Source organism: Pseudopipra pipra, unplaced genomic scaffold (genome assembly GCF_036250125.1).
Source record: "Pseudopipra pipra isolate bDixPip1 unplaced genomic scaffold, bDixPip1.hap1 HAP1_SCAFFOLD_100, whole genome shotgun sequence".
Taxonomy (NCBI): domain Eukaryota; kingdom Metazoa; phylum Chordata; class Aves; order Passeriformes; family Pipridae; genus Pseudopipra; species Pseudopipra pipra.
The window spans coordinates 93932-120908 of record NW_026990579.1 but is presented as its reverse complement, the minus strand read 5'-3'; the positions used below and the strand labels follow the sequence as shown (position 1 = coordinate 120908).

The 26977-nt window shown below is 55.8% G+C and overlaps 4 long non-coding RNA genes across 6 annotated transcripts; all 4 read left to right on the top strand.

The window, feature by feature from the left end:
• The first annotated feature begins 2193 nt into the window (after nucleotides 1-2193).
• On the top strand, nucleotides 2194-26683 carry LOC135407939 (uncharacterized). Of its 2 annotated transcripts, XR_010427083.1 has the most exons (21): nucleotides 2194-2331; nucleotides 2876-2914; nucleotides 3504-3577; nucleotides 3682-3786; nucleotides 4360-4656; nucleotides 4761-4862; nucleotides 5330-5725; nucleotides 5830-5931; nucleotides 11139-11538; nucleotides 11643-11744; nucleotides 12212-12608; nucleotides 12713-12814; nucleotides 18124-18423; nucleotides 18528-18629; nucleotides 19097-19493; nucleotides 19598-19689; nucleotides 24412-24436; nucleotides 25008-25307; nucleotides 25412-25513; nucleotides 25810-25921; nucleotides 26343-26683. It is a non-coding gene; the product is annotated as an uncharacterized LOC135407939 (long non-coding RNA). The 2 variants fall into 2 exon arrangements; XR_010427084.1 differs by lacking the exons at nucleotides 3682-3786; nucleotides 4360-4656; nucleotides 25008-25307; nucleotides 25412-25513 and having other exon boundaries at nucleotides 3504-3573; nucleotides 25783-25921.
• LOC135407943 (uncharacterized) lies at nucleotides 8977-9940 on the top strand. The gene is made up of 3 exons (XR_010427088.1): nucleotides 8977-9212; nucleotides 9757-9795; nucleotides 9885-9940. It is a non-coding gene; the product is annotated as an uncharacterized LOC135407943 (long non-coding RNA).
• Nucleotides 15861-16825, top strand: LOC135407942 (uncharacterized). The gene is made up of 3 exons (XR_010427087.1): nucleotides 15861-16096; nucleotides 16642-16680; nucleotides 16770-16825. It is a non-coding gene; the product is annotated as an uncharacterized LOC135407942 (long non-coding RNA).
• LOC135407941 (uncharacterized) lies at nucleotides 22747-24409 on the top strand. Of its 2 annotated transcripts, XR_010427085.1 has the most exons (4): nucleotides 22747-22982; nucleotides 23526-23564; nucleotides 24154-24227; nucleotides 24332-24409. It is a non-coding gene; the product is annotated as an uncharacterized LOC135407941 (long non-coding RNA). The 2 variants fall into 2 exon arrangements; XR_010427086.1 differs by lacking the exons at nucleotides 24154-24227; nucleotides 24332-24409 and adding an exon at nucleotides 23654-23709 and having other exon boundaries at nucleotides 22748-22982.
• Nucleotides 26684-26977: the final 294 nt, after the last annotated feature.

The following is a 26977-nucleotide window of genomic DNA, read 5'->3' as shown; positions in this document are numbered from 1 at the left end:
GATCATCAGGTTTTCCAGGCAAGAAGAACAAGGAGAGAGATGAGGGAATGGGGTTCCAATTCCTAATGATTTGGTGGGTGCAGGAATGATTTGTGTGTGTTTTCCAGTCCCTTTTGATTCCTGAGATGATTTTAAAATGATGGCTTTAGCAATCAACTAAATCGGAGCTGTTGTTTTTGAGAGGAAATGGTGCCAAATAAATGCAGAGTTTTGGGTCAGTTTTGGGGATGATTTGGGTCAGTTTTTGGGGTCAGTTTGGGGTCACTGTTTGGGGTGATTTGGGTCAGTTTTGGGTCAGCTTTTGGGATGATTGGGGTCAGTTTTGGGTCAGCTTTTGGGATGATTTGGGTCAGGTTTTGGGGTCAGTTTTGGGTCAGCTTTTGGGGTGATTTGGGTCGGTTTTGGGTCAGCTTTTGGGATGATTTGGGTCAGGTTTTGGGGTCAGTTTTGGGTCAGCTTTTGGGGTGATTTGGGTCGGTTTTGGGTCAATTTTTGGGGAGCACTGGGTGTTACTGGTGGTTGTTGGGGAGCACTGGGTGTTTACTGGGGAGCACTGGGTGTTACTGGGGGTTGTTGAGGAGCACTGGGTGTTACTGGGGTGCACTGGGGAGCACTGGGTGTTACTGGTGGTTGTTGGGGAGCACTGGGTGTTTACTGGGGAGCACTGGGTGTTACTGGGGGTTGTTGAGGAGCACTGGGTGTTACTGGGGTGCACTGGGGAGCACTGGGTGTTACTGAGGGTTGTTGGGGAGCACTGGGTGTTTACTGGGGAGCACTGTGTGTTACTGGGGGTTGTTGAGGAGCACTGGGTGTTACTGGGGTGCACTGGGGAGCACTGGGTGTTAGAGGGTTGTTGGGGAGCACTGGGTGTTACTGGGGAGCACTGGGAGAGAAGATGAAAAATAAAGAGAATAAAAAAAGGAAATATAAAAAACAAAAGAAAATTAAAAAAAAAAAAAAGGCAAAAAACCTAAAAAGGAAAGAAAATGAAAATGAAATAAAAGAGGGAAAAAAAAAAAAATAACAAAACAAAAAACCCCTTCTTGGGCACCCCGTTTCCTCTCCTTCCCCCCCCCTTCCCCCGAACCGTAAATTGCGGTGTCATCACCCCTAAAATGTGAGAAGGGGACCCCAAAATGTGGGTGGGGGAACCCCAGGGAGCCGAAAAAGCGGAGGGGGAGCCGCGGTAAGAAAGCGAAGCCGGGCGGTCGGGCGGCGGGGTGGGGGGGAAGCCGAGGCGGCGAGGCCGGCGCATGCGCAGTCGTTGGCAAGACGCCGGCGATCACGTGGTAAGTAAGGGCAGTCAGGAGAGCGACCGGCGACGCATGCGCAGTGGCTCTCGTGCCGGTGCAGCGCTCCCTGCTCGAGTTAAGGGCCGGTTCCGGCGGCAGGGCGGGACTGGCGGTCTCCCGTCTCTCCCGGGGTGTGTGTGGGGGGAATAACATGAAGATTTTTGGGGGTGAAAGCGCAGAAATTAGCGAGGAGGGACGCTAATTTGGGTAAACTCGGTCACCGGAAGTAGAGAGCGACCATAAGTCCTCCAAGGCCGCTGCCCGGAAGTCCGCCAAGCCCACAGTAAAGATGGCGCCGCCAGGACCGGAAACGACCACACTAAAGATGGCGGCCCCAGCCCGGAAGTTCGCCCCGACGCCACACTCAAGATGGCGCCGCCAGGACCGGAACTTAGCCGAGGCCACACTCAAGATGGCGGCGAGAGCTCCCACCGCCCCCCCCGCCTCAGAGAGGCGTTTATCCTGTTGCCTGACCTCCGCCGCGACCCGGACCCCCGCCCCGCGCCCGCAGCGCCGTCTCGGCACCGGCGCAGGCAGCCCCCGTCTCGGCGCCGCGGCGCGCGGCGGGCGCCGCGAGGACCCCAGGCGTCCGCGCGCGCCCGCCCCGTTCCGCTCCGCTCCGCTCCCGCCCCCGCTCCCCCCCCCGCTTCCCTCCGCTCCCGCTCCCGCCGTGCCCTGGAGATGCTGTCGGAGCTGCGCCGCCGCCTTCCCCCCCCAGGAAGCGACCGACGGCGATCGTCCCCGGGGTAAGCTGGGCGCCGCGGGTCGGCGCGGCCGCTCTTCTGCCTCTCCCGCGGCCATCGGCGACTGCAGGCAGGGGAAGCGACAGGCAAGTTTCTCGCCTCTGCGGAGAAACTTGCACCTGCGTGCCGCCGCAGGGCCGGGTTCGGATGTGCCCTGGCATTGCACACGCACCACACCCCCCCGCGGGGAGGGTCCGCGCTGCCTCGAGGACCCTGTCTGTGCTGCCGGGAGAGAGAAATCCTTTGGGAAGCTGGGCTGGAAACAGCAACTCTGTGAACTGCTCAGCTTTTCCTAGGCAAGGGCAGGTTTTAGGGAACAAAGGCCCGTACGCGCGAAAGGCGCCGCGGGTCTCGCCAAGGGGGGGGGGGAGCGCGCGGCTGCAGCGCCGCGCGCGGCTGCAGTGCCGCTCCCGGCCGTGTCCGCCAGGCGGCGACTGTGAGGCAGGGCCCGGCGCTCGGGGGCGCTCTCGCAAGCGACGCCCCCGGGAAAGCGGCGGGGTTTGGGCACTGCCGGCCTTCCCCCGGAGCGCCCGGGCTGGCCCGGCGCCTGGCAAAACCTCTGAGGGAAAAGGCAAGCAACAACTACGCTTGTTCTACCCTTTCTTTAGCCAGGGACCGGAACACAGGCAAAATCAAGGGGCTCTTTGACCTGTGCCGCAGGCTCCGAGCATTTTTCAGCCTTCCCTAGCAGGGCATTCTCACCCTCTGAAAAGCTGAAAGGCTTTGACATCTGGAGACGCGCCTGCAGCTGTGCAAATTAATGTAGTTTCTTTTAGGAAAGGAAGGGGAAGTTTTCCTGTTGTGAGCCTAAAACCGAGTCTGCTCTGCTTTTTCAATCAGGTGACGAAGCTTATGGAAAAAAAGACCAAAGGCCTCGAGGTGAGTACATTCTACTGAATTCTGCTTTTCTGGGATCGGTTTGGGAAAATCACGTGAAATTCTAAAAAGCTTCTCTCCGTGTTTTCTAGTTGTTTTTTCAGCCTTGGTCTAAGTTTCGTGTAGAAAAGGGCATAGAATTATTAGAGCCTTGGTCTAAGTTTCGTGTAGAAAAGGGCATAGAATTATTAGAACAGACAAACTAGGCTTTCTCGGGAGAGATGGAAGAAAAGTCTGCTGATTGCAGTTCTGCTTTTCTTGTCTTCCCTTCGACTGTCATTTTCTCTCCCCTGCTGTTCAAATAGGCAGCAATTAATTGCTCTGCTGAAGAGTTTGCTGTACTAAGTGTCTGTCAAATTGATGCCTTCAACTCAAGACAGCACCTGCTCCTTAGTTACAAAAAGTTCCTCACAGGAAATTTTCAGGCGTGCCCATAAATCTCCTCGCTGTTTGTTTGGGAGAACAGGGTTTTCTCGTCTGTAACAGAATAGTTGTGGCATTTGCTATGGAATGCTGGTGGCAATCTAGTCAGAAGAGGCCCCCGTGCTTCACTAATTTTCCCTTTTTGCTGTTGGGGGTGACTTCTTCCCAGGGATGTTCTTCTTGACCCCCCGAGGCAAACGGAGGTGTCAGCGTCAGGAGCCATCCTAACTGAGGCCCCGGTAGGTCAGTGCTTTTTGTGTGACTGGACGGTGAAGCTGTCTGTGTGAATGACCTGGCTACTGCTCAGTGTAGTCCTAATTAAGGTGTCTTTTACTCCGTGTTCCCAGGCTCCCTCTTTCCCTTCGGTCGCCGTGGACACTGTGCCGGACGCCTCTGGCAGGACTAACCCCGGGTCTTTTATGTCCAGTGTGCTGTGCTGCGTGTGCCTGCAGGTCAGAAAAGCTGGGAGTGCAGTCCCTCTGCTTTGGTTGCTGTGTCTCTTTGGGAGTTCTTTCGGAGGGCAATGAGAGAGCGATTTGGTTTGAAGGGGACCTTTAAAGGCCACCCTGTCTTCCGTAGGCAGGGGCACCTTCCACTCTCATCCCCGGTTGGATGCTGCAAGTCCCATCCAGCCTGGCCTGGAACACTTGCAGGGATCCAGGGGCAGCCTCGGCTTCCCTGTGCGGTGTGCTCTAATAGCTCTCCACTGGCATCAGGAAAAATGTTGTCAGCACCTTTTGTGCGACGATGGTAAGCGGGACCCGGGTGAAAATTGCCTTCTCTGAGGTGCAGAGGGAAATAATTCTCCTTTGAAGTCAAATGTATTCAGATTTGCTCGAGTCTTGTCTGCCTTATGTTTGAATTGCTTTCTATTTTAGGCAGTTGTTTTAAATTAAACTTTTATTTTGTGTCTCCCCCTTCAGCATCCTGTACAAGACAAAGCTACCTTTCTTTCCTCGTGGGAATGGACCGGCCGGGCTTGGCAATCTGACCCCTCGAAAGTCTTAAGTGACCTCTTCCAGCAGGGGAAGACTGAAGCAAGCGGTGCCAGGAAGAACTGGAGTCTCTGGAGAATAAAAGCTGGAAGCGTGCCCCCGAAAATCCCCAGCCCCGGGTGGTCAGTGGTCTGACTTGCACGGACCGGTGGCCTTGGCCAGGAGCGGTCCTGCGGGAAGCGCCTTTGCCCAGGCTGTAATTTTAATTTCCCTTGGATGCTTGGCAAAGCCCCCCTGGGTGAGCCCCAGTGCCTGGCAGGAGCGGAGCGGGCTTGCAGGGAGGCATTCACCTGGTCAGCGTCAGGAACCATCCTACCTGAGGCCTCGGTGAGTGCTTTTTGTGTGACTGGACGGTGAAGCTGTCTGTGTGAATGACCTGGCTGGTGCTCGGTGTACTCCTAATTAAAGTGTCTTTTACTCTGTGTTCCCAGGCTCCCTCTTTCCCTTCGGTCGCCGTGGGTGTGCCGGACGCCTCTGGCAGGACTAACCCTGTGGCTTTTATGTCCAGCGCGCTGTGCTGTGTGTGCCTGCAGGTAAGAAAAGATGGGAGTGCAGTCCCTCTGCTTTGATTGCTGTGTCTCTTGGGTAGTGATTTTGGAGGGGAATCCCAGAGCGATTTGGTTTGAAGGGGACCTTCAAAGGCCACCCTGCCTTCCGTGGGCAGGGACACCTTCCGCTCTCCTCCCCGGCTGGATGCTCCCAGTCCCATCCAGCCTGGCCTGGAACACTTGCAGGGATGGGGCAGGCTAAGCTTCCGTGTGCAGTGTGCTCTAATATCTCCCCACTGGCATCCTGAAAAATGTTGTCAGCGTGTTTTGCTGGACGATGGTAAGCAGGACCCGGGTGAAAATGACATTCTCTTAGGTGCAGAGGGAAATAATTCTCCTTTGAAGTCAAATGTATTCAGATTTGCACGAGTCTTGTCTGCCTTATGTTTGAATTGCTTTCTATTTTAGGCAGTTGTTTTAAATTAAACTTTTATTTTGTGTCTCCCCCCCAGTATCCTGTCCAAGACCAAGCTACCTTTCCTCATGGGAATGGACCGGCCGGGCTTTGGCAATCTGGCCCCTCGAAAGACTAAAGTGACCTCTTCCAACAGGGGAAGACTGAAGCAAGGGGTGCCAGAAAGAACTGGAGTCTCTGGAGAATAAAAGCTGGAAGCGTGCCCCCGAAAATCCCCAGCCCCGGGTGGTGAGTGGTCTGACTTGCACGGACCGGTGGCCTTGGCCAGGAGCGGTCCTGTGGGAAGCGCCTTTGCCCAGGCTGTAATTTTAATTTCCCTTGGATGCTTGGCAAAGCCCCCCTGGGTGAGCCCCAGTGCCTGGCAGGAGCGGAGCGGGCTTGCAGGGAGGCATTCACCTGGTCAGCGTCAGGAACCATCCTACCTGAGGCCTCGGTGAGTGCTTTTTGTGTGACTGGACAGTGAAGCTGTCTGTGTGAATGACCTGGCTGGTGCTCGGTGTACTCCTAATTAAAGTGTCTTTTACTCTGTGTTCCCAGGCTCCCTCTTTCCCTTCGGTCGCCGTGGGTGTGCCGGACGCCTCTGGCAGGACTAACCCCGTGGCTTTTATGTCCAGCGCGCTGTGCTGTGTGTGCCTGCAGGTAAGAAAAGCTGGGAGTGCAGTCCCTCTGCTTTGGTTGCTGTGTCTCTTGGGTAGTGATTTTGGAGGGGAATCCCAGAGCAATTTGGTTTGAAGGGGACCTTCAAAGGCCAGCCTGCCTTCCGTGGGCAGGGACACCTTCCACTGTCCCCGGTTGCTCCGAGTCCCGTCCAGCCTGGCCTGGAACAGTTGCAGGGATGGGGCAGGCTCAGCTTCCCTGTGCAGTGTGCTCTAATATCTCCCCACTGGCATCCTGAAAAATGTTGTCAGTGTGTTTTGTTGGACGCCGGTAAGCAGGACCTGGGTGAAAAGGACATTCTGTGAGGTGCTGGGAGAAGGAGGACTCGTGCGGGCACCTCCAGAGACAGCGGGAACGGGAGCGTGCTGTGGAGAAGGAAAATTCCAGGGGGTGGGTGCCGAGAAATTTGTCCTTCCCTTGCCCTGTGCTCTGCACTTAGCAATGGGTCAAGTGCAGAAGTTTCCTGGGGACCCTGGAAAATGATGCCGGGTCTGCTAAGAAAAGTGGGGCCAAAGGAGCAGGACCTGGGTCTGCGAGCGTGGGAGAAACAAGGGCCGGGTCATCCTCTGCCTCTGGGAGGGAGGGCAGCAGGAAAGGCCACGGACTAAAGCACTGAAGTGCCGTTCCCCAGGGAGCCCCTGCCCAGCACTGAACTTGCTTGTGCACTTGCTGTCCCTTTGCCAGCGGAGCCGAAGCGTCGGGTGCGGGTGCCGGGGGGATGGAGCTGCCAAGGACAAACTGGGAGGGTGTTTGCGAAGGAAGGGGGTAGAAGGAGCTCTTGATGTGCTTTTTTTACTTCTTCGTCCCACAGAATTGCCACGAGAGGAAATACCTCAGAGGGGCTTCCCTCCAGATAAGCCCTGAATATGCCAGGAGGTTTCAGCCGGGAGGAAAGGAGCTGTGGAAGAAAAGCAGCCTAAAAATAGCCAGCGGGGATCATCAGGTTTTCCAGGCAAGAAGAACAAGGAGAGAGATGAGGGAATGGGGTTCCAATTCCTAATGATTTGGTGGGTGCAGGAATGATTTGTGTGTGTTTTCCAGTCCCTTTTGATTCCTGAGATGATTTTAAAATGATGGCTTTAGCAATCAACTAAATCGGAGCTGTTGTTTTTGAGAGGAAATGGTGCCAAATAAATGCAGAGTTTTGGGTCAGTTTTGGGGATGATTTGGGTCAGTTTTTGGGGTCAGTTTGGGGTCACTGTTTGGGGTGATTTGGGTCAGTTTTGGGTCAGCTTTTGGGATGATTGGGGTCAGTTTTGGGTCAGCTTTTGGGATGATTTGGGTCAGGTTTTGGGGTCAGTTTTGGGTCAGCTTTTGGGGTGATTTGGGTCGGTTTTGGGTCAGCTTTTGGGATGATTTGGGTCAGGTTTTGGGGTCAGTTTTGGGTCAGCTTTTGGGGTGATTTGGGTCGGTTTTGGGTCAATTTTTGGGGAGCACTGGGTGTTACTGGTGGTTGTTGGGGAGCACTGGGTGTTTACTGGGGAGCACTGGGTGTTACTGGGGGTTGTTGAGGAGCACTGGGTGTTACTGGGGTGCACTGGGGAGCACTGGGTGTTACTGAGGGTTGTTGGGGAGCACTGGGTGTTTACTGGGGAGCACTGGGTGTTACTGGGGGTTGTTGAGGAGCACTGGGTGTTACTGGGGTGCACTGGGGAGCACTGGGTGTTACTGAGGGTTGTTGGGGAGCACTGGGTGTTTACTGGGGAGCACTGTGTGTTACTGGGGGTTGTTGAGGAGCACTGGGTGTTACTGGGGTGCACTGGGGAGCACTGGGTGTTAGAGGGTTGTTGGGGAGCACTGGGTGTTACTGGGGAGCACTGGGAGAGAAGATGAAAAATAAAGAGAATAAAAAAAGGAAATATAAAAAACAAAAGAAAATTAAAAAAAAAAAAAGGCAAAAAACCTAAAAAGGAAAGAAAATGAAAATGAAATAAAAGAGGGAAAAAAAAAAAATAACAAAACAAAAAACCCCTTCTTGGGCACCCCGTTTCCTCTCCTTCCCCCCCCCTTCCCCCGAACCGTAAATTGCGGGGTCATCACCCCTAAAATGTGAGAAGGGGACCCCAAAATGTGGGTGGGGGAACCCCAGGGAGCCGAAAAAGCGGAGGGGGAGCCGCGGTAAGAAAGCGAAGCCGGGCGGTCGGGCGGCGGGGTGGGGGGGAAGCCGAGGCGGCGAGGCCGGCGCATGCGCAGTCGTTGGCAAGACGCCGGCGATCACGTGGTAAGTAAGGGCAGTCAGGAGAGCGACCGGCGACGCATGCGCAGTGGCTCTCGTGCCGGTGCAGCGCTCCCTGCTCGAGTTAAGGGCCGGTTCCGGCGGCAGGGCGGGACTGGCGGTCTCCCGTCTCTCCCGGGGTGTGTGTGGGGGGAATAACATGAATATTTTTGGGGGTGAAAGCGCAGAAATTAGCGAGGAGGGACGCTAATTTGGGTAAACTCGGTCACCGGAAGTAGAGAGCGACCATAAGTCCTCCAAGGCCGCTGCCCGGAAGTCCGCCAAGCCCACAGTAAAGATGGCGCCGCCAGGACCGGAACGACCACACTAAAGATGGCGGCCCCAGCCCGGAAGTTCGCCCCGACGCCACACTCAAGATGGCGCCGCCAGGACCGGAACTTAGCCGAGGCCACACTCAAGATGGCGGCGAGAGCTCCCACCGCCCCCCCCGCCTCAGAGAGGCGTTTATCCTGTTGCCTGACCTCCGCCGCGACCCGGACCCCCGCCCCGCGCCCGCAGCGCCGTCTCGGCACCGGCGCAGGCAGCCCCCGTCTCGGCGCCGCGGCGCGCGGCGGGCGCCGCGAGGACCCCAGGCGTCCGCGCGCGCCCGCCCCGTTCCGCTCCGCTCCGCTCCCGCCCCCGCTCCCCCCCCCGCTTCCCTCCGCTCCCGCTCCCGCCGTGCCCTGGAGATGCTGTCGGAGCTGCGCCGCCGCCTTCCCCCCCCCAGGAAGCGACCGACGGCGATCGTCCCCGGGGTAAGCTGGGCGCCGCGGGTCGGCGCGGCCGCTCTTCTGCCTCTCCCGCGGCCATCGGCGACTGCAGGCAGGGGAAGCGACAGGCAAGTTTCTCGCCTCTGCGGAGAAACTTGCACCTGCGTGCCGCCGCAGGGCCGGGTTCGGATGTGCCCTGGCATTGCACACGCACCACACCCCCCCGCGGGGAGGGTCCGCGCTGCCTCGAGGACCCTGTCTGTGCTGCCGGGAGAGAGAAATCCTTTGGGAAGCTGGGCTGGAAACAGCAACTCTGTGAACTGCTCAGCTTTTCCTAGGCAAGGGCAGGTTTTAGGGAACAAAGGCCCGTACGCGCGAAAGGCGCCGCGGGTCTCGCCAAGGGGGGGGGGGGGCGCGCGGCTGCAGCGCCGCGCGCGGCTGCAGTGCCGCTCCCGGCCGTGTCCGCCAGGCGGCGACTGTGAGGCAGGGCCCGGCGCTCGGGGGCGCTCTCGCAAGCGACGCCCCCGGGAAAGCGGCGGGGTTTGGGCACTGCCGGCCTTCCCCCGCAGTGCCCGGGCTGGCCCGGCGCCTGGCAAAACCTCTGAGGGAAAAGGCAAGCAACAACTACGCTTGTTCTACCCTTTCTTTAGCCAGGGACCGGAACACAGGCAAAATCAAGGGGCTCTTTGACCTGTGCCGCAGGCTCCGAGCATTTTTCAGCCTTCCCTAGCAGGGCATTCTCACCCTCTGAAAAGCTGAAAGGCTTTGACATCTGGAGACGCGCCTGCAGCTGTGCAAATTAATGTAGTTTCTTTTAGGAAAGGAAGGGGAAGTTTTCCTGTTGTGAGCCTAAAACCGAGTCTGCTCTGCTTTTTCAATCAGGTGACGAAGCTTATGGAAAAAAAGACCAAAGGCCTCGAGGTGAGTACATTCTACTGAATTCTGCTTTTCTGGGATCGGTTTGGGAAAATCACGTGAAATTCTAAAAAGCTTCTCTCCGTGTTTTCTAGTTGTTTTTTCAGCCTTGGTCTAAGTTTCGTGTAGAAAAGGGCATAGAATTATTAGAGCCTTGGTCTAAGTTTCGTGTAGAAAAGGGCATAGAATTATTAGAACAGACAAACTAGGCTTTCTCGGGAGAGATGGAAGAAAAGTCTGCTGATTGCAGTTCTGCTTTTCTTGTCTTCCCTTCGACTGTCATTTTCTCTCCCCTGCTGTTCAAATAGGCAGCAATTAATTGCTCTGCTGAAGAGTTTGCTGTACTAAGTGTCTGTCAAATTGATGCCTTCAACTCAAGACAGCACCTGCTCCTTAGTTACAAAAAGTTCCTCACAGGAAATTTTCAGGCGTGCCCATAAATCTCCTCGCTGTTTGTTTGGGAGAACAGGGTTTTCTCGTCTGTAACAGAATAGTTGTGGCATTTGCTATGGAATGCTGGTGGCAATCTAGTCAGAAGAGGCCCCCGTGCTTCACTAATTTTCCCTTTTTGCTGTTGGGGGTGACTTCTTCCCAGGGATGTTCTTCTTGACCCCCCGAGGCAAACGGAGGTGTCAGCGTCAGGAGCCATCCTAACTGAGGCCCCGGTAGGTCAGTGCTTTTTGTGTGACTGGACGGTGAAGCTGTCTGTGTGAATGACCTGGCTACTGCTCAGTGTAGTCCTAATTAAGGTGTCTTTTACTCCGTGTTCCCAGGCTCCCTCTTTCCCTTCGGTCGCCGTGGACACTGTGCCGGACGCCTCTGGCAGGACTAACCCCGGGTCTTTTATGTCCAGTGTGCTGTGCTGCGTGTGCCTGCAGGTCAGAAAAGCTGGGAGTGCAGTCCCTCTGCTTTGGTTGCTGTGTCTCTTTGGGAGTTCTTTCGGAGGGCAATGAGAGAGCGATTTGGTTTGAAGGGGACCTTTAAAGGCCACCCTGTCTTCCGTAGGCAGGGGCACCTTCCACTCTCATCCCCGGTTGGATGCTGCAAGTCCCATCCAGCCTGGCCTGGAACACTTGCAGGGATCCAGGGGCAGCCTCGGCTTCCCTGTGCGGTGTGCTCTAATAGCTCTCCACTGGCATCAGGAAAAATGTTGTCAGCACCTTTTGTGCGACGATGGTAAGCGGGACCCGGGTGAAAATTGCCTTCTCTGAGGTGCAGAGGGAAATAATTCTCCTTTGAAGTCAAATGTATTCAGATTTGCTCGAGTCTTGTCTGCCTTATGTTTGAATTGCTTTCTATTTTAGGCAGTTGTTTTAAATTAAACTTTTATTTTGTGTCTCCCCCTTCAGCATCCTGTACAAGACAAAGCTACCTTTCTTTCCTCGTGGGAATGGACCGGCCGGGCTTTGGCAATCTGACCCCTCGAAAGTCTTAAGTGACCTCTTCCAGCAGGGGAAGACTGAAGCAAGCGGTGCCAGGAAGAACTGGAGTCTCTGGAGAATAAAAGCTGGAAGCGTGCCCCCGAAAATCCCCAGCCCCGGGTGGTCAGTGGTCTGACTTGCACGGACCGGTGGCCTTGGCCAGGAGCGGTCCTGCGGGAAGCGCCTTTGCCCAGGCTGTAATTTTAATTTCCCTTGGATGCTTGGCAAAGCCCCCCTGGGTGAGCCCCAGTGCCTGGCAGGAGCGGAGCGGGCTTGCAGGGAGGCATTCACCTGGTCAGCGTCAGGAACCATCCTACCTGAGGCCTCGGTGAGTGCTTTTTGTGTGACTGGACGGTGAAGCTGTCTGTGTGAATGACCTGGCTGGTGCTCGGTGTACTCCTAATTAAAGTGTCTTTTACTCTGTGTTCCCAGGCTCCCTCTTTCCCTTCGGTCGCCGTGGGTGTGCCGGACGCCTCTGGCAGGACTAACCCTGTGGCTTTTATGTCCAGCGCGCTGTGCTGTGTGTGCCTGCAGGTAAGAAAAGATGGGAGTGCAGTCCCTCTGCTTTGATTGCTGTGTCTCTTGGGTAGTGATTTTGGAGGGGAATCCCAGAGCGATTTGGTTTGAAGGGGACCTTCAAAGGCCACCCTGCCTTCCGTGGGCAGGGACACCTTCCGCTCTCCTCCCCGGCTGGATGCTCCCAGTCCCATCCAGCCTGGCCTGGAACACTTGCAGGGATGGGGCAGGCTCAGCTTCCGTGTGCAGTGTGCTCTAATAGCTCTCCACTGTCATCAGGAAAAATGTTGTCAGCGTGTTTTGCTGGACGATGGTAAGCAGGACCCGGGTGAAAATGACATTCTCTTAGGTGCAGAGGGAAATAATTCTCCTTTGAAGTCAAATGTATTCAGATTTGCTCGAGTCTTGTCTGCCTTATGTTTGAATTGCTTTCTATTTTAGGCAGTTGTTTTAAATTAAACTTTTATTTTGTGTCTCCCCCCCAGTATCCTGTCCAAGACCAAGCTACCTTTCCTCGTGGGAATGGACCGGCCGGGCTTTGGCAATCTGGCCCCTCGAAAGACTAAAGTGACCTCTTCCAACAGGGGAAGACTGAAGCAAGGGGTGCCAGAAAGAACTGGAGTTTCTGGAGAATAAAAGCTGGAAGCGTGCCCCCGAAAATCCCCAGCCCCGGGTGGTGAGTGGTCTGACTTGCACGGACCGGTGGCCTTGGCCAGGAGCGGTCCTGTGGGAAGCGCCTTTGCCCAGGCTGTAATTTTAATTTTCCCTTGGATGCTTGGCAAAGCCCCCCTGGGTGAGCCCCAGTGCCTGGCAGGAGCGGAGCGGGCTTGCAGGGAGGCATTCACCTGGTCAGCGTCAGGAACCATCCTACCTGAGGCCTCGGTGAGTGCTTTTTGTGTGACTGGACAGTGAAGCTGTCTGTGTGAATGACCTGGCTGGTGCTCGGTGTACTCCTAATTAAAGTGTCTTTTACTCCGTGTTCCCAGGCTCCCTCTTTCCCTTCGGTCGCCGTGGGTGTGCCGGACGCCTCTGGCAGGACTAACCCCGGGGCTTTTATGTCCAGCGCGCTGTGCTGTGTGTGCCTGCAGGTAAGAAAAGCTGGGAGTGCAGTCCCTCTGCTTTGGTTGCTGTGTCTCTTGGGTAGTGATTTTGGAGGGGAATCCCAGAGCAATTTGGTTTGAAGGGGACCTTCAAAGGCCACCCTGCCTTCCGTGGGCAGGGACACCTTCCACTGTCCCCGGTTGCTCCGAGTCCCGTCCAGCCTGGCCTGGAACAGTTGCAGGGATGGGGCAGGCTCAGCTTCCCTGTGCAGTGTGCTCTAATATCTCCCCACTGGCATCCTGAAAAATGTTGTCAGTGTGTTTTGTTGGACGACGCTAGGCAGGACCTGGGTGAAAAGGACATTCTGTGAGGTGCTGGGAGAAGGAGGACTCGTGCGGGCACCTCCAGAGACAGCGGGAACGGGAGCGTGCTGTGGAGAAGGAAAATTCCAGGGGGTGGGTGCCAAGAAATTTGTCCTTCCCTTGCCCTGTGCTCTGCACTTAGCAATGGGTCAAGTGCAGAAGTTTCCTGGGGACCCTGGAAAATGATGCCGGGTCTGCTAAGAAAAGTGGGGCCAAAGGAGCAGGACCTGGGTCTGCGAGCGTGGGAGAAACAAGGGCCGGGTCATCCTCTGCCTCTGGGAGGGAGGGCAGCAGGAAAGGCCACGGACTAAAGCACTGAAGTGCCGTTCCCCAGGGAGCCCCTGCCCAGCACTGAACTTGCTTGTGCACTTGCTGTCCCTTTGCCAGCGGAGCCGAAGCGTCGGGTGCGGGTGCCGGGGGGATGGAGCTGCCAAGGACAAACTGGGAGGGTGTTTGCGAAGGAAGGGGGTAGAAGGAGCTCTTGATGTGCTTTTTTTACTTCTTCGTCCCACAGAATTGCCACGAGAGGAAATACCTCAGAGGGGCTTCCCTCCAGATAAGCCCTGAATATGCCAGGAGGTTTCAGCCGGGAGGAAAGGAGCTGTGGAAGAAAAGCAGCCTAAAAATAGCCAGCGGGGATCATCAGGTTTTCCAGGCAAGAAGAACAAGGAGAGAGATGAGGGAATGGGGTTCCAATTCCTAATGATTTGGTGGGTGCAGGAATGATTTGTGTGTGTTTTCCAGTCCCTTTTGATTCCTGAGATGATTTTAAAATGATGGCTTTAGCAATCAACTAAATCGGAGCTGTTGTTTTTGAGAGGAAATGGTGCCAAATAAATGCAGAGTTTTGGGTCAGTTTTGGGGATGATTTGGGTCAGTTTTTGGGGTCAGTTTGGGGTCACTGTTTGGGGTGATTTGGGTCAGTTTTGGGTCAGCTTTTGGGATGATTGGGGTCAGTTTTGGGTCAGCTTTTGGGATGATTTGGGTCAGGTTTTGGGGTCAGTTTTGGGTCAGCTTTTGGGGTGATTTGGGTCGGTTTTGGGTCAGCTTTTGGGATGATTTGGGTCAGGTTTTGGGGTCAGTTTTGGGTCAGCTTTTGGGGTGATTTGGGTCGGTTTTGGGTCAATTTTTGGGGAGCACTGGGTGTTACTGGTGGTTGTTGGGGAGCACTGGGTGTTTACTGGGGAGCACTGGGTGTTACTGGGGGTTGTTGAGGAGCACTGGGTGTTACTGGGGTGCACTGGGGAGCACTGGGTGTTACTGAGGGTTGTTGGGGAGCACTGGGTGTTTACTGGGGAGCACTGGGTGTTACTGGGGGTTGTTGAGGAGCACTGGGTGTTACTGGGGTGCACTGGGGAGCACTGGGTGTTACTGAGGGTTGTTGGGGAGCACTGGGTGTTTACTGGGGAGCACTGTGTGTTACTGGGGGTTGTTGAGGAGCACTGGGTGTTACTGGGGTGCACTGGGGAGCACTGGGTGTTAGAGGGTTGTTGGGGAGCACTGGGTGTTACTGGGGAGCACTGGGAGAGAAGATGAAAAATAAAGAGAATAAAAAAAGGAAATATAAAAAACAAAAGAAAATTAAAAAAAAAAAAAGGCAAAAAACCTAAAAAGGAAAGAAAATGAAAATGAAATAAAAGAGGGAAAAAAAAAAAAATAACAAAACAAAAAACCCCTTCTTGGGCACCCCGTTTCCTCTCCTTCCCCCCCCCTTCCCCCGAACCGTAAATTGCGGGGTCATCACCCCTAAAATGTGAGAAGGGGACCCCAAAATGTGGGTGGGGGAACCCCAGGGAGCCGAAAAAGCGGAGGGGGAGCCGCGGTAAGAAAGCGAAGCCGGGCGGTCGGGCGGCGGGGTGGGGGGGAAGCCGAGGCGGCGAGGCCGGCGCATGCGCAGTCGTTGGCAAGACGCCGGCGATCACGTGGTAAGTAAGGGCAGTCAGGAGAGCGACCGGCGACGCATGCGCAGTGGCTCTCGTGCCGGTGCAGCGCTCCCTGCTCGAGTTAAGGGCCGGTTCCGGCGGCAGGGCGGGACTGGCGGTCTCCCGTCTCTCCCGGGGTGTGTGTGGGGGGAATAACATGAATATTTTTGGGGGTGAAAGCGCAGAAATTAGCGAGGAGGGACGCTAATTTGGGTAAACTCGGTCACCGGAAGTAGAGAGCGACCATAAGTCCTCCAAGGCCGCTGCCCGGAAGTCCGCCAAGCCCACAGTAAAGATGGCGCCGCCAGGACCGGAACGACCACACTAAAGATGGCGGCCCCAGCCCGGAAGTTCGCCCCGACGCCACACTCAAGATGGCGCCGCCAGGACCGGAACTTAGCCGAGGCCACACTCAAGATGGCGGCGAGAGCTCCCACCGCCCCCCCCGCCTCAGAGAGGCGTTTATCCTGTTGCCTGACCTCCGCCGCGACCCGGACCCCCGCCCCGCGCCCGCAGCGCCGTCTCGGCACCGGCGCAGGCAGCCCCCGTCTCGGCGCCGCGGCGCGCGGCGGGCGCCGCGAGGACCCCAGGCGTCCGCGCGCGCCCGCCCCGTTCCGCTCCGCTCCGCTCCCGCCCCCGCTCCCCCCCCCGCTTCCCTCCGCTCCCGCTCCCGCCGTGCCCTGGAGATGCTGTCGGAGCTGCGCCGCCGCCTTCCCCCCCCCAGGAAGCGACCGACGGCGATCGTCCCCGGGGTAAGCTGGGCGCCGCGGGTCGGCGCGGCCGCTCTTCTGCCTCTCCCGCGGCCATCGGCGACTGCAGGCAGGGGAAGCGACAGGCAAGTTTCTCGCCTCTGCGGAGAAACTTGCACCTGCGTGCCGCCGCAGGGCCGGGTTCGGATGTGCCCTGGCATTGCACACGCACCACACCCCCCCGCGGGGAGGGTCCGCGCTGCCTCGAGGACCCTGTCTGTGCTGCCGGGAGAGAGAAATCCTTTGGGAAGCTGGGCTGGAAACAGCAACTCTGTGAACTGCTCAGCTTTTCCTAGGCAAGGGCAGGTTTTAGGGAACAAAGGCCCGTACGCGCGAAAGGCGCCGCGGGTCTCGCCAAGGGGGGGGGGGGAGCGCGCGGCTGCAGCGCCGCGCGCGGCTGCAGTGCCGCTCCCGGCCGTGTCCGCCAGGCGGCGACTGTGAGGCAGGGCCCGGCGCTCGGGGGCGCTCTCGCAAGCGACGCCCCCGGGAAAGCGGCGGGGTTTGGGCACTGCCGGCCTTCCCCCGGAGCGCCCGGGCTGGCCCGGCGCCTGGCAAAACCTCTGAGGGAAAAGGCAAGCAACAACTACGCTTGTTCTACCCTTTCTTTAGCCAGGGACCGGAACACAGGCAAAATCAAGGGGCTCTTTGACCTGTGCCGCAGGCTCCGAGCATTTTTCAGCCTTCCCTAGCAGGGCATTCTCACCCTCTGAAAAGCTGAAAGGCTTTGACATCTGGAGACGCGCCTGCAGCTGTGCAAATTAATGTAGTTTCTTTTAGGAAAGGAAGGGGAAGTTTTCCTGTTGTGAGCCTAAAACCGAGTCTGCTCTGCTTTTTCAATCAGGTGACGAAGCTTATGGAAAAAAAGACCAAAGGCCTCGAGGTGAGTACATTCTACTGAATTCTGCTTTTCTGGGATCGGTTTGGGAAAATCACGTGAAATTCTAAAAAGCTTCTCTCCGTGTTTTCTAGTTGTTTTTTCAGCCTTGGTCTAAGTTTCGTGTAGAAAAGGGCATAGAATTATTAGAGCCTTGGTCTAAGTTTCGTGTAGAAAAGGGCATAGAATTATTAGAACAGACAAACTAGGCTTTCTCGGGAGAGATGGAAGAAAAGTCTGCTGATTGCAGTTCTGCTTTTCTTGTCTTCCCTTCGACTGTCATTTTCTCTCCCCTGCTGTTCAAATAGGCAGCAATTAATTGCTCTGCTGAAGAGTTTGCTGTACTAAGTGTCTGTCAAATTGATGCCTTCAACTCAAGACAGCACCTGCTCCTTAGTTACAAAAAGTTCCTCACAGGAAATTTTCAGGCGTGCCCATAAATCTCCTCGCTGTTTGTTTGGGAGAACAGGGTTTTCTCGTCTGTAACAGAATAGTTGTGGCATTTGCTATGGAATGCTGGTGGCAATCTAGTCAGAAGAGGCCCCCGTGCTTCACTAATTTTCCCTTTTTGCTGTTGGGGGTGACTTCTTCCCAGGGATGTTCTTCTTGACCCCCCGAGGCAAACGGAGGTGTCAGCGTCAGGAGCCATCCTAACTGAGGCCCCGGTAGGTCAGTGCTTTTTGTGTGACTGGACGGTGAAGCTGTCTGTGTGAATGACCTGGCTACTGCTCAGTGTAGTCCTAATTAAGGTGTCTTTTACTCCGTGTTCCCAGGCTCCCTCTTTCCCTTCGGTCGCCGTGGACACTGTGCCGGACGCCTCTGGCAGGACTAACCCCGGGTCTTTTATGTCCAGTGTGCTGTGCTGCGTGTGCCTGCAGGTCAGAAAAGCTGGGAGTGCAGTCCCTCTGCTTTGGTTGCTGTGTCTCTTTGGGAGTTCTTTCGGAGGGCAATGAGAGAGCGATTTGGTTTGAAGGGGACCTTTAAAGGCCACCCTGTCTTCCGTAGGCAGGGGCACCTTCCACTCTCATCCCCGGTTGGATGCTGCAAGTCCCATCCAGCCTGGCCTGGAACACTTGCAGGGATCCAGGGGCAGCCTCGGCTTCCCTGTGCGGTGTGCTCTAATAGCTCTCCACTGGCATCAGGAAAAATGTTGTCAGCACCTTTTGTGCGACGATGGTAAGCGGGACCCGGGTGAAAATTGCCTTCTCTGAGGTGCAGAGGGAAATAATTCTCCTTTGAAGTCAAATGTATTCAGATTTGCTCGAGTCTTGTCTGCCTTATGTTTGAATTGCTTTCTATTTTAGGCAGTTGTTTTAAATTAAACTTTTATTTTGTGTCTCCCCCTTCAGCATCCTGTACAAGACAAAGCTACCTTTCTTTCCTCGTGGGAATGGACCGGCCGGGCTTTGGCAATCTGACCCCTCGAAAGTCTTAAGTGACCTCTTCCAGCAGGGGAAGACTGAAGCAAGCGGTGCCAGGAAGAACTGGAGTCTCTGGAGAATAAAAGCTGGAAGCGTGCCCCCGAAAATCCCCAGCCCCGGGTGGTCAGTGGTCTGACTTGCACGGACCGGTGGCCTTGGCCAGGAGCGGTCCTGCGGGAAGCGCCTTTGCCCAGGCTGTAATTTTAATTTCCCTTGGATGCTTGGCAAAGCCCCCCTGGGTGAGCCCCAGTGCCTGGCAGGAGCGGAGCGGGCTTGCAGGGAGGCATTCACCTGGTCAGCGTCAGGAACCATCCTACCTGAGGCCTCGGTGAGTGCTTTTTGTGTGACTGGACGGTGAAGCTGTCTGTGTGAATGACCTGGCTGGTGCTCGGTGTACTCCTAATTAAAGTGTCTTTTACTCTGTGTTCCCAGGCTCCCTCTTTCCCTTCGGTCGCCGTGGGTGTGCCGGACGCCTCTGGCAGGACTAACCCTGTGGCTTTTATGTCCAGCGCGCTGTGCTGTGTGTGCCTGCAGGTAAGAAAAGATGGGAGTGCAGTCCCTCTGCTTTGATTGCTGTGTCTCTTGGGTAGTGATTTTGGAGGGGAATCCCAGAGCGATTTGGTTTGAAGGGGACCTTCAAAGGCCACCCTGCCTTCCGTGGGCAGGGACACCTTCCGCTCTCCTCCCCGGCTGGATGCTCCCAGTCCCATCCAGCCTGGCCTGGAACACTTGCAGGGATGGGGCAGGCTCAGCTTCCGTGTGCAGTGTGCTCTAATAGCTCTCCACTGTCATCAGGAAAAATGTTGTCAGCGTGTTTTGCTGGACGATGGTAAGCAGGACCCGGGTGAAAATGACATTCTCTTAGGTGCAGAGGGAAATAATTCTCCTTTGAAGTCAAATGTATTCAGATTTGCTCGAGTCTTGTCTGCCTTATGTTTGAATTGCTTTCTATTTTAGGCAGTTGTTTTAAATTAAACTTTTATTTTGTGTCTCCCCCCCAGTATCCTGTCCAAGACCAAGCTACCTTTCCTCGTGGGAATGGACCGGCCGGGCTTTGGCAATCTGGCCCCTCGAAAGACTAAAGTGACCTCTTCCAACAGGGGAAGACTGAAGCAAGGGGTGCCAGAAAGAACTGGAGTTTCTGGAGAATAAAAGCTGGAAGCGTGCCCCCGAAAATCCCCAGCCCCGGGTGGTGAGTGGTCTGACTTGCACGGACCGGTGGCCTTGGCCAGGAGCGGTCCTGTGGGAAGCGCCTTTGCCCAGGCTGTAATTTTAATTTTCCCTTGGATGCTTGGCAAAGCCCCCCTGGGTGAGCCCCAGTGCCTGGCAGGAGCGGAGCGGGCTTGCAGGGAGGCATTCACCTGGTCAGCGTCAGGAACCATCCTACCTGAGGCCTCGGTGAGTGCTTTTTGTGTGACTGGACAGTGAAGCTGTCTGTGTGAATGACCTGGCTGGTGCTCGGTGTACTCCTAATTAAAGTGTCTTTTACTCCGTGTTCCCAGGCTCCCTCTTTCCCTTCGGTCGCCGTGGGTGTGCCGGACGCCTCTGGCAGGACTAACCCCGGGGCTTTTATGTCCAGCGCGCTGTGCTGTGTGTGCCTGCAGGTAAGAAAAGCTGGGAGTGCAGTCCCTCTGCTTTGGTTGCTGTGTCTCTTGGGTAGTGATTTTGGAGGGGAATCCCAGAGCAATTTGGTTTGAAGGGGACCTTCAAAGGCCACCCTGCCTTCCGTGGGCAGGGACACCTTCCACTGTCCCCGGTTGCTCCGAGTCCCGTCCAGCCTGGCCTGGAACAGTTGCAGGGATGGGGCAGGCTCAGCTTCCCTGTGCAGTGTGCTCTAATATCTCCCCACTGGCATCCTGAAAAATGTTGTCAGTGTGTTTTGTTGGACGACGCTAGGCAGGACCTGGGTGAAAAGGACATTCTGTGAGGTGCTGGGAGAAGGAGGACTCGTGCGGGCACCTCCAGAGACAGCGGGAACGGGAGCGTGCTGTGGAGAAGGAAAATTCCAGGGGGTGGGTGCCAAGAAATTTGTCCTTCCCTTGCCCTGTGCTCTGCACTTAGCAATGGGTCAAGTGCAGAAGTTTCCTGGGGACCCTGGAAAATGATGCCGGGTCTGCTAAGAAAAGTGGGGCCAAAGGAGCAGGACCTGGGTCTGCGAGCGTGGGAGAAACAAGGGCCGGGTCATCCTCTGCCTCTGGGAGGGAGGGCAGCAGGAAAGGCCACGGACTAAAGCACTGAAGTGCCGTTCCCCAGGGAGCCCCTGCCCAGCACTGAACTTGCTTGTGCACTTGCTGTCCCTTTGCCAGCGGAGCCGAAGCGTCGGGTGCGGGTGCCGGGGGGATGGAGCTGCCAAGGACAAACTGGGAGGGTGTTTGCGAAGGAAGGGGGTAGAAGGAGCTCTTGATGTGCTTTTTTTACTTCTTCGTCCCACAGAATTGCCACGAGAGGAAATACCTCAGAGGGGCTTCCCTCCAGATAAGCCCTGAATATGCCAGGAGGTTTCAGCCGGGAGGAAAGGAGCTGTGGAAGAAAAGCAGCCTAAAAATAGCCAGCGGGGATCATCAGGTTTTCCAGGCAAGAAGAACAAGGAGAGAGATGAGGGAATGGGGTTCCAATTCCTAATGATTTGGTGGGTGCAGGAATGATTTGTGTGTGTTTTCCAGTCCCTTTTGATTCCTGAGATGATTTTAAAATGATGGCTTTAGCAATCAACTAAATCGGAGCTGTTGTTTTTGAGAGGAAATGGTGCCAAATAAATGCAGAGTTTTGGGTCAGTTTTGGGGATGATTTGGGTCAGTTTTTGGGGTCAGTTTGGGGTCACTGTTTGGGGTGATTTGGGTCAGTTTTGGGTCAGCTTTTGGGATGATTGGGGTCAGTTTTGGGTCAGCTTTTGGGATGATTTGGGTCAGGTTTTGGGGTCAGTTTTGGGTCAGCTTTTGGGGTGATTTGGGTCGGTTTTGGGTCAGCTTTTGGGATGATTTGGGTCAGGTTTTGGGGTCAGTTTTGGGTCAGCTTTTGGGGTGATTTGGGTCGGTTTTGGGTCAATTTTTGGGGAGCACTGGGTGTTACTGGTGGTTGTTGGGGAGCACTGGGTGTTTACTGGGGAGCACTGGGTGTTACTGGGGGTTGTTGAGGAGCACTGGGTGTTACTGGGGTGCACTGGGGAGCACTGGGTGTTACTGGTGGTTGTTGGGGAGCACTGGGTGTTTACTGGGGAGCACTGGGTGTTACTGGGGGTTGTTGAGGAGCACTGGGTGTTACTGGGGTGCACTGGGGAGCACTGGGTGTTACTGAGGGTTGTTGGGGAGCACTGGGTGTTTACTGGGGAGCACTGTGTGTTACTGGGGGTTGTTGAGGAGCACTGGGTGTTACTGGGGTGCACTGGGGAGCACTGGGTGTTAGAGGGTTGTTGGGGAGCACTGGGTGTTACTGGGGAGCACTGGGAGAGAAGATGAAAAATAAAGAGAATAAAAAAAGGAAATATAAAAAACAAAAGAAAATTAAAAAAAAAAAAAAGGCAAAAAACCTAAAAAGGAAAGAAAATGAAAATGAAATAAAAGAGGGAAAAAAAAAAAAATAACAAAACAAAAAACCCCTTCTTGGGCACCCCGTTTCCTCTCCTTCCCCCCCCCTTCCCCCGAACCGTAAATTGCGGGGTCATCACCCCTAAAATGTGAGAAGGGGACCCCAAAATGTGGGTGGGGGAACCCCAGGGAGCCGAAAAAGCGGAGGGGGAGCCGCGGTAAGAAAGCGAAGCCGGGCGGTCGGGCGGCGGGGTGGGGGGGAAGCCGAGGCGGCGAGGCCGGCGCATGCGCAGTCGTTGGCAAGACGCCGGCGATCACGTGGTAAGTAAGGGCAGTCAGGAGAGCGACCGGCGACGCATGCGCAGTGGCTCTCGTGCCGGTGCAGCGCTCCCTGCTCGAGTTAAGGGCCGGTTCCGGCGGCAGGGCGGGACTGGCGGTCTCCCGTCTCTCCCGGGGTGTGTGTGGGGGGAATAACATGAATATTTTTGGGGGTGAAAGCGCAGAAATTAGCGAGGAGGGACGCTAATTTGGGTAAACTCGGTCACCGGAAGTAGAGAGCGACCATAAGTCCTCCAAGGCCGCTGCCCGGAAGTCCGCCAAGCCCACAGTAAAGATGGCGCCGCCAGGACCGGAACGACCACACTAAAGATGGCGGCCCCAGCCCGGAAGTTCGCCCCGACGCCACACTCAAGATGGCGCCGCCAGGACCGGAACTTAGCCGAGGCCACACTCAAGATGGCGGCGAGAGCTCCCACCGCCCCCCCCGCCTCAGAGAGGCGTTTATCCTGTTGCCTGACCTCCGCCGCGACCCGGACCCCCGCCCCGCGCCCGCAGCGCCGTCTCGGCACCGGCGCAGGCAGCCCCCGTCTCGGCGCCGCGGCGCGCGGCGGGCGCCGCGAGGACCCCAGGCGTCCGCGCGCGCCCGCCCCATTCCGCTCCGCTCCGCTCCCGCCCCCGCTCCCCCCCCCGCTTCCCTCCGCTCCCGCTCCCGCCGTGCCCTGGAGATGCTGTCGGAGCTGCGCCGCCGCCTTCCCCCCCCCAGGAAGCGACCGACGGCGATCGTCCCCGGGGTAAGCTGGGCGCCGCGGGTCGGCGCGGCCGCTCTTCTGCCTCTCCCGCGGCCATCGGCGACTGCAGGCAGGGGAAGCGACAGGCAAGTTTCTCGCCTCTGCGGAGAAACTTGCACCTGCGTGCCGCCGCAGGGCCGGGTTCGGATGTGCCCTGGCATTGCACACGCACCACACCCCCCCGCGGGGAGGGTCCGCGCTGCCTCGAGGACCCTGTCTGTGCTGCCGGGAGAGAGAAATCCTTTGGGAAGCTGGGCTGGAAACAGCAACTCTGTGAACTGCTCAGCTTTTCCTAGGCAAGGGCAGGTTTTAGGGAACAAAGGCCCGTACGCGCGAAAGGCGCCGCGGGTCTCGCCAAGGGGGGGGGGAGCGCGCGGCTGCAGCGCCGCGCGCGGCTGCAGTGCCGCTCCCGGCCGTGTCCGCCAGGCGGCGACTGTGAGGCAGGGCCCGGCGCTCGGGGGCGCTCTCGCAAGCGACGCCCCCGGGAAAGCGGCGGGGTTTGGGCACTGCCGGCCTTCCCCCGCAGTGCCCGGGCTGGCCCGGCGCCTGGCAAAACCTCTGAGGGAAAAGGCAAGCAACAACTACGCTTGTTCTACCCTTTCTTTAGCCAGGGACCGGAACACAGGCAAAATCAAGGGGCTCTTTGACCTGTGCCGCAGGCTCCGAGCATTTTTCAGCCTTCCCTAGCAGGGCATTCTCACCCTCTGAAAAGCTGAAAGGCTTTGACATCTGGAGACGCGCCTGCAGCTGTGCAAATTAATGTAGTTTCTTTTAGGAAAGGAAGGGGAAGTTTTCCTGTTGTGAGCCTAAAACCGAGTCTGCTCTGCTTTTTCAATCAGGTGACGAAGCTTATGGAAAAAAAGACCAAAGGCCTCGAGGTGAGTACATTCTACTGAATTCTGCTTTTCTGGGATCGGTTTGGGAAAATCACGTGAAATTCTAAAAAGCTTCTCTCCGTGTTTTCTAGTTGTTTTTTCAGCCTTGGTCTAAGTTTCGTGTAGAAAAGGGCATAGAATTATTAGAGCCTTGGTCTAAGTTTCGTGTAGAAAAGGGCATAGAATTATTAGAACAGACAAACTAGGCTTTCTCGGGAGAGATGGAAGAAAAGTCTGCTGATTGCAGTTCTGCTTTTCTTGTCTTCCCTTCGACTGTCATTTTCTCTCCCCTGCTGTTCAAATAGGCAGCAATTAATTGCTCTGCTGAAGAGTTTGCTGTACTAAGTGTCTGTCAAATTGATGCCTTCAACTCAAGACAGCACCTGCTCCTTAGTTACAAAAAGTTCCTCACAGGAAATTTTCAGGCGTGCCCATAAATCTCCTCGCTGTTTGTTTGGGAGAACAGGGTTTTCTCGTCTGTAACAGAATAGTTGTGGCATTTGCTATGGAATGCTGGTGGCAATCTAGTCAGAAGAGGCCCCCGTGCTTCACTAATTTTCCCTTTTTGCTGTTGGGGGTGACTTCTTCCCAGGGATGTTCTTCTTGACCCCCCGAGGCAAACGGAGGTGTCAGCGTCAGGAGCCATCCTAACTGAGGCCCCGGTAGGTCAGTGCTTTTTGTGTGACTGGACGGTGAAGCTGTCTGTGTGAATGACCTGGCTACTGCTCAGTGTAGTCCTAATTAAGGTGTCTTTTACTCCGTGTTCCCAGGCTCCCTCTTTCCCTTCGGTCGCCGTGGACACTGTGCCGGACGCCTCTGGCAGGACTAACCCCGGGTCTTTTATGTCCAGTGTGCTGTGCTGTGTGTGCCTGCAGGTCAGAAAAGCTGGGAGTGCAGTCCCTCTGCTTTGGTTGCTGTGTCTCTTTGGGAGTTCTTTCGGAGGGCAATGAGAGAGCGATTTGGTTTGAAGGGGACCTTTAAAGGCCACCCTGTCTTCCGTAGGCAGGGGCACCTTCCACTCTCATCCCCGGTTGGATGCTGCAAGTCCCATCCAGCCTGGCCTGGAACACTTGCAGGGATCCAGGGGCAGCCTCGGCTTCCCTGTGCGGTGTGCTCTAATAGCTCTCCACTGGCATCAGGAAAAATGTTGTCAGCACCTTTTGTGCGACGATGGTAAGCGGGACCCGGGTGAAAATTGCCTTCTCTGAGGTGCAGAGGGAAATAATTCTCCTTTGAAGTCAAATGTATTCAGATTTGCTCGAGTCTTGTCTGCCTTATGTTTGAATTGCTTTCTATTTTAGGCAGTTGTTTTAAATTAAACTTTTATTTTGTGTCTCCCCCTTCAGCATCCTGTACAAGACAAAGCTACCTTTCTTTCCTCGTGGGAATGGACCGGCCGGGCTTTGGCAATCTGACCCCTCGAAAGTCTTAAGTGACCTCTTCCAGCAGGGGAAGACTGAAGCAAGGGGTGCCAGGAAGAACTGGAGTCTCTGGAGAATAAAAGCTGGAAGCGTGCCCCCGAAAATCCCCAGCCCCGGGTGGTGAGTGGTCTGACTTGCACGGACCGGTGGCCTTGGCCAGGAGCGGTCCTGTGGGAAGCGCCTTTGCCCAGGCTGTAATTTTAATTTCCCTTGGATGCTTGGCAAAGCCCCCCTGGGTGAGCCCCAGTGCCTGGCAGGAGCGGAGCGGGCTTGCAGGGAGGCATTCACCTGGTCAGCGTCAGGAACCATCCTACCTGAGGCCTCGGTGAGTGCTTTTTGTGTGACTGGACAGTGAAGCTGTCTGTGTGAATGACCTGGCTGGTGCTCGGTGTACTCCTAATTAAAGTGTCTTTTACTCCGTGTTCCCAGGCTTTCTCTTTCCCTTCGGTCGCCGTGGGTGTGCCGGACGCCTCTGGCAGGACTAACCCCGTGGCTTTTATGTCCAGCGTGCTGTGCTGTGTGTGCCTGCAGGTAAGAAAAGCTGGGAGTGCAGTCCCTCTGCTTTGATTGCTGTGTCTCTTGGGTAGTGATTTTGGAGGGGAATCCCAGAGCAATTTGGTTTGAAGGGGACCTTCAAAGGCCACCCTGCCTTCCGTGGGCAGGGACACCTTCCACTGTCCCCGGTTGCTCCGAGTCCCGTCCAGCCTGGCCTGGAACAGTTGCAGGGATGGGGCAGGCTCAGCTTCCCTGTGCAGTGTGCTCTAATATCTCCCCACTGGCATCCTGAAAAATGTTGTCAGTGTGTTTTGTTGGACGCCGGTAAGCAGGACCTGGGTGAAAAGGACATTCTCTGAGGTGCTGGGAGAAGGAGGACTCGTGCGGGCACCTCCAGAGACAGCGGGAACGGGAGCGTGCTGCGGAGAAGGAAAATTCCAGGGGGTGGGTGCCGAGAAATTTGTCCTTCCCTTGCCCTGTGCTCTGCACTTAGCAATGGGTCAAGTGCAGAAGTTTCCTGGGGACCCTGGAAAATGATGCCGGGTCTGCTAAGAAAAGTGGGGCCAAAGGAGCAGGACCTGGGTCTGCGAGCGTGGGAGAAACAAGGGCCGGGTCATCCTCTGCCTCTGGGAGGGAGGGCAGCAGGAAAGGCCACGGACTAAAGCACTGAAGTGCCGTTCCCCAGGGAGCCCCTGCCCAGCACTGAACTTGCTTGTGCACTTGCTGTCCCTTTGCCAGCGGAGCCGAAGCGTCGGGTGCGGGTGCCGGGGGGATGGAGCTGCCAAGGACAAACTGGGAGGGTGTTTGCGAAGGAAGGGGGTAGAAGGAGCTCTTGATGTGCTTTTTTTACTTCTTCGTCCCACAGAATTGCCACGAGAGGAAATACCTCAGAGGGGCTTCCCTCCAGATAAGCCCTGAATATGCCAGGAGGTTTCAGCCGGGAGGAAAGGAGCTGTGGAAGAAAAGCAGCCTAAAAATAGCCAGCGGGGATCATCAGGTTTTCCAGGCAAGAAGAACAAGGAGAGAGATGAGGGAATGGGGTTCCAATTCCTAATGATTTGGTGGGTGCAGGAATGATTTGTGTGTGTTTTCCAGTCCCTTTTGATTCCTGAGATGATTTTAAAATGATGGCTTTAGCAATCAACTAAATCGGAGCTGTTGTTTTTGAGAGGAAATGGTGCCAAATAAATGCAGAGTTTTGGGTCAGTTTTGGGGATGATTTGGGTCAGTTTTTGGGGTCAGTTTGGGGTCACTGTTTGGGGTGATTTGGGTCAGTTTTGGGTCAGCTTTTGGGATGATTGGGGTCAGTTTTGGGTCTGCTTTTGGGATGATTTGGGTCAGGTTTTGGGGTCAGTTTTGGGTCAGCTTTTGGGGTGATTTGGGTCGGTTTTGGGTCAGCTTTTGGGATGATTTGGGTCAGGTTTTGGGGTCAGTTTTGGGTCAGGTTTTGGGGTGATTTGGGTCGGTTTTGGGTCAATTTTTGGGGAGCACTGGGTGTTA